We start from the raw sequence: 13,392 nt of genomic DNA, 5'->3' as shown, positions 1-13,392 counted from the left end.
TTTGCTGATTGTGGTTCGGATCTAGTTCGAATGCAAAATCTTCCCAGCTCTAAGAGCTGAGTCGTTTATTCAAACCGTTTTGTGGAATGGATGCTAATAGGATTTGGCAGATTAGAAAACCGTATTTTATTTCTTATTCTTGTCGAGATTCGGATTTAATACGCAGTTATTCAGCATATTTTGCGTGCTCATTCGTGATCCTTCAAAATACTATTCTTTGTATCTTTAATAAGAGCCAGGAAGTTAGCATATTTTTGTCAATTATTATCAAGCCAAGTTTGAATCGGAAGTCGGATCCGAACAAAAGACGCTAGCAGTCTATGAGAGCGCAAAACCATTCATTTAAGTCTAAGTTTTTTGCAAATCGACACACCCGTATCTGAGAAAATGAAGAGAGTTCCGGTTTTGTCTGTCTCTACAGAAAGGTAATAGAACTGCTGTGAAAACTGACTTTCGATTTTTTTTTATTCAAATGAAATTTTGTCCCAACATAACACATGGTCTAAAAATTCCCGGGCCTAACACATAGATGGCACTAGTTTTATTGCAGTCACCTTTTTCACAGTTTATACTAACCTTTAAAAAGACAGTTGATTTCACAAACTCAAACTCACAAACTAATGAATAGAATATCAATTCATTAGTTTGTGAGTTATTGTGCTAAGAGTGACGCTACTTTTGTTATTTTCGGAACAATCGATCAGAAACGATTTTGTGTTTTAATTTTGCACTGCTTTTTAATGGGACGAAATACCGTTCAAGCGAAGCAATGGCTTGAAAAGTTCATTTGACAAGCTATGTTCAAAGTGGATGCCGCGTTTACTCACTGTTGTAATATGAGCATTTAACACTAAATCTCCTCACACATTCCAGACCATGTAAAATATTCAAAACTAAATCTTTCTCACACCCCAGACCACACGCAATGGACAAATTTCCATAAACACGCACTTGACAAATTTCCATAAACACGTACTCGACAAATTTCCACTCGACACCATTCCAAGAAAACCCAAAAACCTACATAAAACAAATACATTACCTACATGAAGGCATTTACGCTGACCCAAAGAAAGGAGCTACGTAAACATAAATTTCGACAAGCGAAATGAGGAAGCATTAAGTTACACACCATTGACTTGAAAATAAACAGACCTGACCTACTGTGACACTTCCCCTTCCTTGACACCCTCATGCCCGCAATTGAATACCAACCGACAAGAACTAGAACGACAAGTAACTCAAGAACACACACTAACTCAAACCGACACTCATGAGAATAACCCAACATGCTATCGCCCGCTTCTCTCCGTATCACACTCGCTCACTCTCATCAAGAAGTTTATTTCCTCTCTTACTCACAAAGTATCCAATGGCCGACGTGATACAACTGATCCCATTGGCTAAACCTGACTTACAATGCGCGTTCTAACTCCTCCCACCTAGATTCTCACCAATTGTAAAAGTAAATAGAATTAACTAGCTAGATCAGGAGAGAATATAGTATAAATTAAGAAAACGACGAAATAAATGATTCATTCTTGATCGCAAGATAAGACTGTTAATCATGTTGTTTAAACTGTTGACCAAAAACGAGAACGTGTTGATGATTCTGAGCAGTGTTTGACTATGTTTTAACGTAACAAACTGGAACTTTTGCGTCGATATGTGACAATGGATGAAACATGGATTCATAACTTCACTCCGGAATCAAAACGATCGTCATCTGAGTGGATAGCAGCAACTGGTTGAACCTCGTCCGAGGCACCCGAAAGCACAACAATCGGCTGGAAAGGTTATGGCCTCGGTATTTTGGGATGTGCGTGGTGTAATATTTATTGACTCTTTGAGAAAGGAAATCATTAACAGCGAATATTGAAAACTGTCCCAGGAAGTATGGACGCACTTTGATTTCGCTGTAAATAATTTACAAGTGTTAAATATTCAAATTTTATTCGATGTACTGATAATATTGGACTACAACAACAGAATATTATTCTCAACATTTGCTACTTAGCCATTGTAGACTAGCTGGCACACCTTCTTGCGAATGTTCCTCAATAAATTCCGTACAGACTTCTTGGCGACAAGTTTTGACACTTTTTTCCTATCTTTTTCGAACTGTTGAATGGTTTCGGCTGCCGAGACATGTTTCCTAAGATGTGCCCAAAATTCCTCAATTGGTCGAAGTTGTGGTCAATTTGGTGGATTCATGTCTTTTGGGACGAAAGTGACATTTTTGGTAGGATACCATTCTACCGTTGATTTCGAGTAGTGGCAAGAAGCAAGATCTGGCCAGAAGACAACAGGATCCTTGTGGCTTCGAATCATGGGTAGAAGTCGTTTTTGTAAACATTCCTTGATGTATATTTCGCTATTCATTGAAGCAGTGATGATGAAGGGTTTCGAAATCTTACCGCAGCTACAAATTGCTTGACGGACCATAGCTTTCTTACCAAAATTTTCGACTTCAATCGATGTCTCGGGCTTGCCCTTCTCGCATCGTATAATATTGTGGTCCCGGCAAGGATTTGTAATCGAGTTTCACGTAGGTTTTGTCGTCCATGATTATGCAATTCAAATTTCCAGCAAGAATCGTATTGTGCAGCTTTCGAATCCATCGGCCTTATCGATGCTTCTTGTTTCGGACTACGTTTTGGTTGTTTCTGCTTCTTATAGGTTCGAAGATTCAAACGTTCTTCAGCACGAAGAACATTTGACATCGAAGTGCCCACTTTATCGCTCCATCTGGGATCCACATTTAGTAAACGGAAAATACCACATACATTTGCTTGGTGGATACAACTATGCAATTGCTTTGATGTTTAGTGGCTAATAGTCAATAAGATTCCGTGAGAACTTCGTTCTAAAGTTCATAACTCAATCTTTATTCAAAAGTACAAGAATCAATCTTTGTTTTAGAAGTATAATATTAGGTCAACAAAACGGGCGTTAACGTATTATCATTCATTTGTGTCTACTTTAAATCAATTCCATTCATAATATTAGGACAATTGCGGAATCGGCGAAATGACATTCGGCGAAATGGTTTCCGGCGCAATGACCATGATCCGGTTGAGATATAACGGCTGTGAAAATTCATTTTCCAACCACATTCTGTTCGAGAATCATACCAGATACATTCAATGTGCGAACTTTCTTCTTAAATATCAACGAGTAGAATGTTCGCTAGGGAAATTTTCACAACTGATTGTTCGCCAATTCAAGATCAGTTTCGGTGAGTATCGCGTATACGAAAAATCAGTAGTGAATTTTTCTTCAGTGAGTTTTCTTATAGATGATTTTTTTAGGGAAATTTCAGTCGCGATTTATGTAATTTTGATTTTTTTTTACCAACACTGAGTAGGACCAAGAGATGCATCACAGAAGATGCATAAATCCTTTTTGAGTGGTTTTTGAGATCTTCTCTCGTGGTAAAGTTTCGACCAATTTTTCAATTAACAAAAGTGAAATAAAGATATTGATATCCCTGTTTTTTTTTTCTTATTTCCAACTAACTTCGAATTTCACTGCTGTCAAACGTCCTAAACCAAAAAAAAACAACTTGTCTTCACGCACCAACATTCTCAATCGTCTCCATCGTCGGTTACTCCGGATGGAGACGCTTGGTTGTATTTTTGTTGCTGGAAGAATTCTTCCAGAGCACAGTTTTCAGCTGGCGGCTCTGCGTTTAGTTTTTAATCCTTCTCGCTTGATTTTATTCAATTATGAAGTATTTCCCGGATCCTCGTCCCCGACGACCACAATCGAATGAAACACCGTTCGTCTTGGTCCCTTGTCTGTGCCAAATGCCAATCCCCATCGGCTCCAAAGTCCCACAAACTTATTCCTGGAGACGAGCAAAGTTTGACGCATGGAGCGCCCGAAGCCGATTGCCGTTTATTGACAAAGTTTCCTCGTTAGCTGTGAGCAACCCATAAGGAAAATTTTTTTAATGCATTATTAAGTAATCGCTGGGTACCGCGAATTCATTCGACGCATCCAGAAAACTGAAACAATGATGGCATTAAACCGGGGCAGTTGTTTTTAATGATGTTCGGAGCCGGCATCCGGAAGCACTATCCTTAAGCTATATCGTATTTACGATTTGATAGTTTACTTACTCTGTTCCTTTCTTTTCTTCAAGCTTTTATTTTTATCTTCTCCTCTTCATCAACCACCCCCCTATAACTGACTGCGCACAAAGCCACCAAGCTCGTGACATGACCGGAAAGAACGTTTTATTGGAGAATCCCGTTTTTAGTCGGCAAGGGATAACGAAGGGCTTTCGCTGCGGATGGAAACAAAGCTGGCCCGGCAAAGTTTTCCGTCCGCCGAGAAATTGCTCGCTGTAAGATTGTTCAATTTATTGACTGCCGAAGGAAGTTTGTCCAATTGATTCGACTTGGTGGCTTGGCAGATTGAAACAGGCGGGGTGGAGGTGATGGGGTCTTAAGATCCGAAATAGAAACAATACAACGGAACGACTTTTTCGGGTTGTTACATTTCATTTGCTTTGGTTCAATTAAATTTCTAACAGCCAATTGCTGTTTGGAGCCGGTTGTGTTTTACGAAGATTGAGTAACAAATGAACCCGACCGCTTGCTAACGACGGCTGTGCTTCCAGAATAGCCATCACGAAAACTACGGATGAAAAATTATGAAAAGCTCGGCATTGTGGGATTTCAGATTCAGATATAAATAAATACAAAAAAAAAACACATTACACTCTGCCGTGCTTGAAAACGCATATCGAAGAAATGATACCCCATCGGCTCGTAGCATTCCCGTAATCCGGAATCTACCGAGATGAAAGTTACGTACGTAAGACAGAGTATTTTAGGATTATTTCCCCGCTTTGCGATGAGACGGCCATATCGACGAAATCATGAAAGAAACTGCAGGACTAAAGCTAAACTCATTAAATGGGGATTGTATCTTCCCATCGGATAATGATTGCGGAACCGGATGCAGCACGGTAAAGAACAAAAAAAAATTGGATTTCAGAACCATCTCTAACATTGTTTTTTCCGGCATCTAACAATCAATTACGTCCTGAAACTACTAAAATTCTAAGGGTTTATAAGAAATATTGATAAACCGGAAGTCGCTATCTTGGATTTCGGAACGGCTTCAAACATCGTGTTCTGACATCTAACAATCAATTTTGTTCTGAAAATACCCAAATTCAAAGAGTTTTCAAATAATATCAATAAACCGGAAGTCGCCATCTTGGAATTCAGAGCCACTTCCAAACATAGTTTGCCAAATTCTACTCATCAAATCTGGTCAGAAAATACCGAAATTGTAAGGGTTTCTAAAGAAATATATGTAAACCGGAAGTCGCCATCTTGGATTTCAGAACCATCTCTAACATTGTTATTTCTGCATCAAACAATCAATTTCGTGCTGAAAATACTAAAATTCTAAGGGTTTATAAGAAATATTGATAAACCGGAAGTCGCCATCTTGGATTTCGGAACGGTTGCAAACATCGTTATCTGCAAGGTTGCTGATCCTATCAATGAAGCAATATTCGTGAACTATTCTTTTCACCGGCGATGCTCTACCCGTGCGGCGAGCAGTTTTTATAAATTCCGTGTCTGCTTCATTCATTCTTTCCTTCCACTCAGTGGATTGAACCGCTTGGCAAAGCAAGCAAGCATCTTATATGCACTCTGTTGGCTCGCAGTGAGTTCGTTTCGAAGCGTTTAGGTAGAAAGCTGTTCAGTGGTGCTGATGACTCGCGTTGAGTCGAATTTTCTACTCACGGTGATTCGTTCTCTGTGACGTATGGCGGTACAACTGAATGACCACCCAGGATAAAATTTTATTCCTAAATAAAGCTTATAAGAAAGATATCGACTCTTTTTGCATTGTCTTAACTGCACATTTCTTCGGTGTTTGCTATACTTCAATCGTGATTTGTAGCGTTAGGGACAACTTTGATACCTGCCAGGATATGTTATTGATTAACCATCAAACTATAAAGGGTTATTAATGGAGCGTTTTTGTGTGTCGTAAATATGTAACTTTCACTCCTATTCCGTAGTTCTATAATAAATTCATTTTGTGTTTCGATCGAGTTCGACTTTTCCAAACAAATTATACCTCATTCGAAATGCCAAATAGGTATTTTTCATTCGGTCGAATGTAGGGTTGTTTATTATGCTTGAGAAGTAATAGTCCCAAGTTTTTGTCAATTATTATTGTTTCTCATGATCGTGAAACTATTTATATACCGATTACAAAGCCATTCGACGATCGTCACCTTAATAATTATAAACATATGTGATGACACTAATAATTGCTTTTAATTTCATGTTAATCATTCATAATAAACTAATAGTATTTGTATAGACTTCGAGACAAGTTGTGTCGAACCAAGTCAACTACCAAAAAGATTTAGACCAACTTTGATGATACACACTATTAGTTCTTACAAATACAAGAAGAACCATAAAAACCAAATAATTCCGTCACATTAAATGTACAGGGCGTTAGAGCTACAATATAATAGAAACTAAAACCGAAATAGAACTTCTATAATTTTGTATAAGGCACTAATTTGGAGGCCAACATAAGATTTTACTGAAGAATGATATTTCTATTATTATCAAAAACAAACAAACTCTACAGTTACTTGTTGGAAACTGTGCCATGGATAATCGTGCAATTAAGACCTTCCGCAGTTTCTAATAACGAAATGAATGATAGCTAATATTTCTAAAAATCAAGTTTCATTCAATCAAACATAACAAAATTATCTCGAGACGTTAAATAAAGTGGAATAAAATGCATAATTTTTTTTCTTGATTGTATATTCTCCTGCTATCTCCTGATTTTGTGATAACAGAATTAGTGAGTAGTTTCAAAACTGAATGTGTGATATGAGTAACAAAAATTTTAAATCGCACTATCTGACAAATCGATAAACCACGCGGATTGTGTTATTTTTTAAATTGAAATCGTTTCCTCTGTAATATGAATATTGTAAAATGTTATGAAATTGAATTTACAATTTCTTCTAGCGGAGGTTCTTTTTTACAAAAAAGCTAAACCGATCACTTCGGGAGTCAATTGTAGAACATTTTATTTTCAATACATTTTTGACAGCAATATCAGATTGTAATCTTAATTTGATTTCAGCTCATCAATTTCTCAACTGATATCGCATTACGTTATTATTTTGCTGTTTGCTTTTGGAAAAAAACTTACCAGGCAGAAGTTTTGTGAAACTCCAAAAATGATAATATTAAATGCAAAAATTTGATGAATGCATTAAAATAGGACTAAGTTAATAAGGCGATACAGAAATGCAAAAATAAATTTCAATGGAACATCTATTCCTCCAATTTTATGTTACGTTTTACAAAATGCTTCGACATCCTGTGGCAGTTGGCCGGAACCACAACCGTGATTCTTAAATTAAAAGTCTTAATTTCCTGATCGTAGTACAGTTATTCTAATCGATAATTTGTGTAGATGTATGGTAAAAGATGCTGAATGAGTATTTAGTTAGTAATGACTATTTCTTTGTTAGCCATTCTTCTTAATTGCTTTGATTTTTGCAGAAGCAAGCAGTAACATGGCTTCTCAGTAAGTTCAAACGTTGTGGAAAACCCTGCAGTCCTATTACTTCTATAAATCAAATCTATGCGAAGAAGCGTTAAATTGTGTTTAAGATAATAAAAACATGAGAAAATAAATCATCCCTGGAATTAAAGATTAGACTTGCCTCTATAATCAATAATCAGAATGTATTTTTGTCACTTTATTTGCATTGCATATTGATATTGCGTATTGGACTTGATCATTAATAATCATATGTGATTTTAAAAATAATTGCCATATAAACTGCAAAATTTTCACTTTACAAAAGTGATTGTCCTCAGGTGATTCAACTCCAGCTTTTTTAAAATCTATCTGCCATTACTTGCCGCAAAATTTCAACAGCACGGAGTACGAACGTGAGAATAGTATTCGGTGAAATCTGAATAAACTGTTTTCATTGGTTTTATTGCAGTAGGAAGTACATTATATGTACATTAGCATACGATTTTAAACGACGTTTTGAACTAGACTATCAGTTTTATTTATCAGTTTAATTTTTATCCAACCGAATCGTTTCGCCATCTTCCAATGATAAGTAATGATATTACGTTTAAAGTTTTCCAAGCTAATTTGTGATGTTCAACGCACAATTTTTATCAGGGCAATATCTACGAGACAATTAAACTAAGCAAAATAAAAAAATTGCTTCCATCGCATCGCTAATTTTTGTCTTCAATTTTTTTCGTACACTTGCATTCATGATTGCTGCCATTTTGACTCGCAGTGAGTCAAAAATTGACTCAATGTAAGCGCTATTCGTGCCTGATGATACCTGCTCTTGAAATGGTAGAGAATGGCTCACGGCGGAATAGCAACCAGCATGAAAAAGCAAGATCTCTTCTCTCTTGCGAGTCGCTCAGGCAGTCACATATTAAGCATAGCTTTTGCCTCGTCCGGCATTACATGCTTCGCTGTCTCCGTTCTTGAATCGTTCGCAGGCGATGAACGTTAATGAGTTGCGTGAGGCGAATTTCAGCAACCCTGGTTATCTGGCATCTACTCATCAAAATACTCAAATTCAAAGCGTTTTTATAGAATATCAATAAACCGGAAGCCGACATCTTGGATTTTGGAACCACCAAAACATCGTTTTTCTGAATATAATAAACAATTTCGTTTTAAAAATACTCAAATTCAAAGGGTTTTCAAGGAATATCAATAAACCGGAAGTCGCCATCTTGGATTTTGGAACTAGCAAAAACATCGTTTTTCTGAATATAATAATCAATTTCGTTCTGAAAATACTCAAATTCAAACGGTTCTCAAGGAATATCAATGAACCCGAAGTCGCCATCTTGGATTTCTCTAATTCAAAAGGGTTTTCAAATAATATCAATAAACCGGAAGTCGCCAATATGGAAATCGGAACTACCTCAAAAATCGTTATTCTGGATCTAAAAATCAATTCCGTTCCGATAAAACCCAAATTTCTAAGGATTTTCGAGGAATATCAATAAACCGGAAGTCGCCGTTTCGGAATTCAGAGCCACTTCCAAAGATAGTTTTCCGACATCTATTCATCAAATCTGGTCCGAAAATACCAAAATTGTAACGGGTTTTAAAGAAATATCGATAAGCCGGAAGTCGCCAGCTTGGATTTTGGAACCACCTCAAAAACTGTTTTTCGGCATCTAAAAACAATTCCTTTTCGAAAATACACAAATTTTTAAAAATTTTCAATAAATATCAATGAACCGGAAGTCGCCATCTTGGATTTCAGAACCACCTTAAACATTATTTTTCTGTTATCTAACAATCAATTTCGTTCTGAAAGTAGCCACACTCTAAAGGGTTTTAAGAAATATCGACAAACCGGAAGTCGCCATCTTGGATTTCGGAACGGCTTCAAACATCGTTTTCTGGCATCTACTCATCAAACTTGTTCCGAAAATACTCAAATTGTAAGGGTTTTGTCGCCATCTTGGACTTTGGAACGACTTCAAACATCTTTTTCTGGTATCTACTCATTGAACCTTTTCCGAAATATTCATATTGTAAAGATTTTCAAGAAATATAAAAAAAACGGAAGTCGCCATCTTGGATTTCAGAACCACATCAAACATTATTTTCCGGCTCCTCAACTCTAAAATAACGTAATTTTCTCCGAGATACCAGAGACGATTTTTACAAACTTAGACTTCTGTGAAAGATCTTACTGTGCAATAGATTGCACTCTAAGAAAAATTTTAAATTACACATGACGTAAAACAAAGCATATCATATTTTGGAGAGTAAAAACATCGACCAATATTTAAATGTGAGCTTTCTGTCTGCTTTGATGTTAAATTCAGCTGAATTCGCTAGGGAATTACTGATGACATGACATAGTTTTACATCTTTTGGAATGTAAATTGAAGATCAATTGCGGCGCTCCTTTTATGTGCATATATCGAGACGTAAATTTACATGATTTTTTTTGTGTTGTGTGCTAATGATTTTCATCCGGATCCGAAAATTGCGGGGGCAAGCGTTATCTAGAGCGATGGTAAAAAATAGGAAATCGTATATTTTTTTAATTTGGCTCAAAACTGTATTAATTTGTACACAGCAAAAAATTATGAAAGCTACAGTTGACGCAAATCATAAGAATTTCGTCAAAATAACTGATGTTTTTAAGAATTTTTCAAGCCATAAAAATATGTCAGAATGCATTGAAAATGACTTGAATCTACTGCAAAAATGGGTCATTTTTGACGCTCGTATACTGTCACTCTCAGAAGACGTAATTTTACATGTTTTTTTCCAAGTGTGTAGATTATGTTAGTATCTCTGACTTCGGCTATATCGTTTTTGTAACCTTCGGAGCAAAAACTTGCATCTCAAATAGAGTTCTAGCCGTACGTCTGCTAAGTGGTTTATGTGAAACGGCTAGGTGGCATTATAGTTCAGTGTGTACTGATATATATTGACGGGTCAAAGACGAAACGTGCCCTTAGCACCAAATTAGGTGAACCCCTGATACATTGAGCTCGAATTCTTTTTTACCGAATTTCAAATTCTTGTTTTTATTCAACCATTTTAGAGAAGTGACAAAACCATTATTTATTCTTTCTAGTTTATTTCGAAATTCCTTTTGATTCCACTACAAAACTTCATGAAATTAAAGTTTTTCAGACTTAGTTAACGTTAAAATTGAAACTGATCTCCTAACCTGAACCTCAATTCTCATTTTCAATAAATCATATCAGTTCCCTTCTACACTAAGCAAAATACCCATCCTCGAAAACATTAGAAACTAGAACCCTATCAATCGTGGGTATAATTAACCGTACGTACTCTTCGCCAATGGGCTTTCCGTGACATCACGAAACACCGAATCGGACAAGCGATCCAATTTCATACGATGGTTGTTTATAATGAAACTTAATTATAGGTTAAATCTGACCATCAATTAAAATCCGACCACGCCAACGGAATGAAAATTAATCACAACAACAACAATCGCCGTCATGTTCGCTCTATCTAAAGGTAGCAAAGCTATTTCTGGTTTTGAATTCAAGCCACGCCGAAAGGATAATGTAATTTGAGCAATAATTCCTAGATAGGGTAACAGCAAATAGCGAATAGAAATGGGCGAGTTAGAATTGCATTCCCACTCTGTCTTCTCGAAGGTTGAACATTCGCTTGACCCAGATATTGGGGAATCGTTTAACAGCATTTTGATTATACAAATGTATTTTGATTATGAAATTTATATTCTACAGGAGTATACTAGACTGAGATTGAGTCATAACGTTGTTTAGTTGCCAGCTTGTTTAATTATTTGTGAATAAATGTAATTCTTTTTTTTAACAGATCGGCTGAAAAGTTCGTATCGTTTCTATGAGAGGGCGCCACTAGAATTAAATCCATACCATTTTCAGTTAGTACCAACCTTCAAAAGATACGTGTATAAATTTGACAGCTGTCTGATTATTAGTTTGTGAGACATTGCATTTTGAGTGAAGCTACTTTTGTTATTGTGAAAAAAAATGGAAAAAAAGGAATTTCGTGTGTTGATGAAACACTACTTTTTGATGAAAAAAAGTGCCGCCGATACCAAAAAATGGCTTGAAGAGTGTTATCCAGACTCTGCACCGGGCGAAGCAACAATTCGTAAGTGGTTTGCAAAATTTCGTACTGGTCATATGAGCACCGAAGACGATGAACGCAGTGGACGTCCATAAGGGCTGTTACCGATGAAAACGTGAAAAAAATCCACAAAATGATTTTCAATGACCGTAAAGTGAAGTTGATCGAGATAGCTGACACCCTAAAGATTCACGAATATTTGGATATGAGAAAGCTTTGTGCAAAATGGATGCCGCGTGAGCTCACAATCGATCAAAAACAACAACGAATTGATGATTCTGAGCAGTGTTTGGAGCTGTTATATCGAAATAAAACCGATTTTTTTCGTCGATATATAGCAATGGACGAAACATGGCTCCATCACTTCACTCCGGAGTTCAATCGACAGTCAGCTGAGTGGACTGCACGCGATGAACCGAACCCAAAGCGTGGAAAGACTCAACAATCGGCCGGTAAGGTTATGGCGTCTGTATTTTGGGATTATATAGCGTTATTAGAGCGTTTGAAGGACGAAATTTTTAAAAAAACGGCCTCATTTGAAGAAGAAAAAAGTTTTGTTTCATCAAGACAATGCATCGTGTCACAAGTCGATGAAAACCATGCTGAAATTGAACGAATTGGGCTTCGAATTGCTCCCTCATCCACCGTATTCTCCAGATTTGGCCCCCAGTGACTTTTTCCTGTTCTCAGACCTCAAGAGAATGCTCGCTGGTAAAAAAATTAGAAGCAATGAAGAGGTAATCGCTGAAACTGAGGCCTATTTTGAGGCAAAGGACAAATCGTACTACAAAAATGGTATCGAAAAGTTGGAAGATCGCTATAATCACTGTATCGCCTTTGATGGCAATTATGTTGAATAATAAAAACGAATTTTGGCAAAAAAATGTGTGTTTCTATTAAACGATACGAACTTTTCAGCCGAACTGTTATTGTGCCATCTAGAGGCTTGTTCTCAACAAAATTATACACTGTTCCAAACTATTCACGTCTTTTCTGTGAGAGGTCCGGGGACTTTCCATTCCATGTAGTACGTGACATCCTTTTCCGAGCACCAAATGAGCAGAATTCGACTCATCTTTGATACAATCGACTGCAGCAAAATTAAGAATGGTAGAATACGCTAAAGAAAATTTAGTTATTTTTGATTAGCTAACTCCTTTACCAGTTTTGTTCGTATTCACGTCAATCCGGTTATGCCTCCGACATTACCCACCCGTTTTTTTCCATATGTTTTACTTCACGCTTGTCAACACTACTGTTGTCATACTGATATATTAGATATTCTGACGGATACGGACACGAATCGAACATGTGTGGTACGAGCTATTAATTGTTTGCTTCTATTACGGAAAACACATACGCTCAGCTTTGCTGGCCCCTTAGGTAAGACAAACTTCTTGTCCGTCGGTTAACACTAATTTATTCCAAACGGGTTATCCAACCGGCAACACCTACCGAACAAACGATGATTAGTATTCGGTGCTCCCGGATAAACAAACCGTTTATCATCCGACCGGTTCATCCCATTGACCCTACCGTCGCTTAATCAATTCAGATGCTTTGTTATCTTCTAATTGAAAATGTTTACGAATTTATTGCAGTATGCTTCAGGATCGGGTGAAGGGTCTCGGGGTTTGCTCCTATGGGAAAACAACATTCTAACCATTTACGATAATATTCTCTTCTGATAAAGTTATGGCCAGTTTA

At 36.9% G+C, this 13,392-nt stretch overlaps 1 protein-coding gene across 1 annotated transcript in view; it reads right to left on the bottom strand.

The window, feature by feature from the left end:
- The window catches only part of LOC131434586 (calexcitin-1-like), a 109,559-nt gene that overhangs the window by 66,869 nt on the left and 29,298 nt on the right, over positions 1–13,392 (bottom strand). The gene's annotated exons all lie outside the window — the stretch shown is intronic.

Source organism: Malaya genurostris, chromosome 1 (assembly GCF_030247185.1).
Source record: "Malaya genurostris strain Urasoe2022 chromosome 1, Malgen_1.1, whole genome shotgun sequence".
NCBI classification, from domain to species: Eukaryota; Metazoa; Arthropoda; class Insecta; order Diptera; family Culicidae; genus Malaya; species Malaya genurostris.
This window is presented reverse-complemented; position numbering and strand designations above follow the sequence as displayed.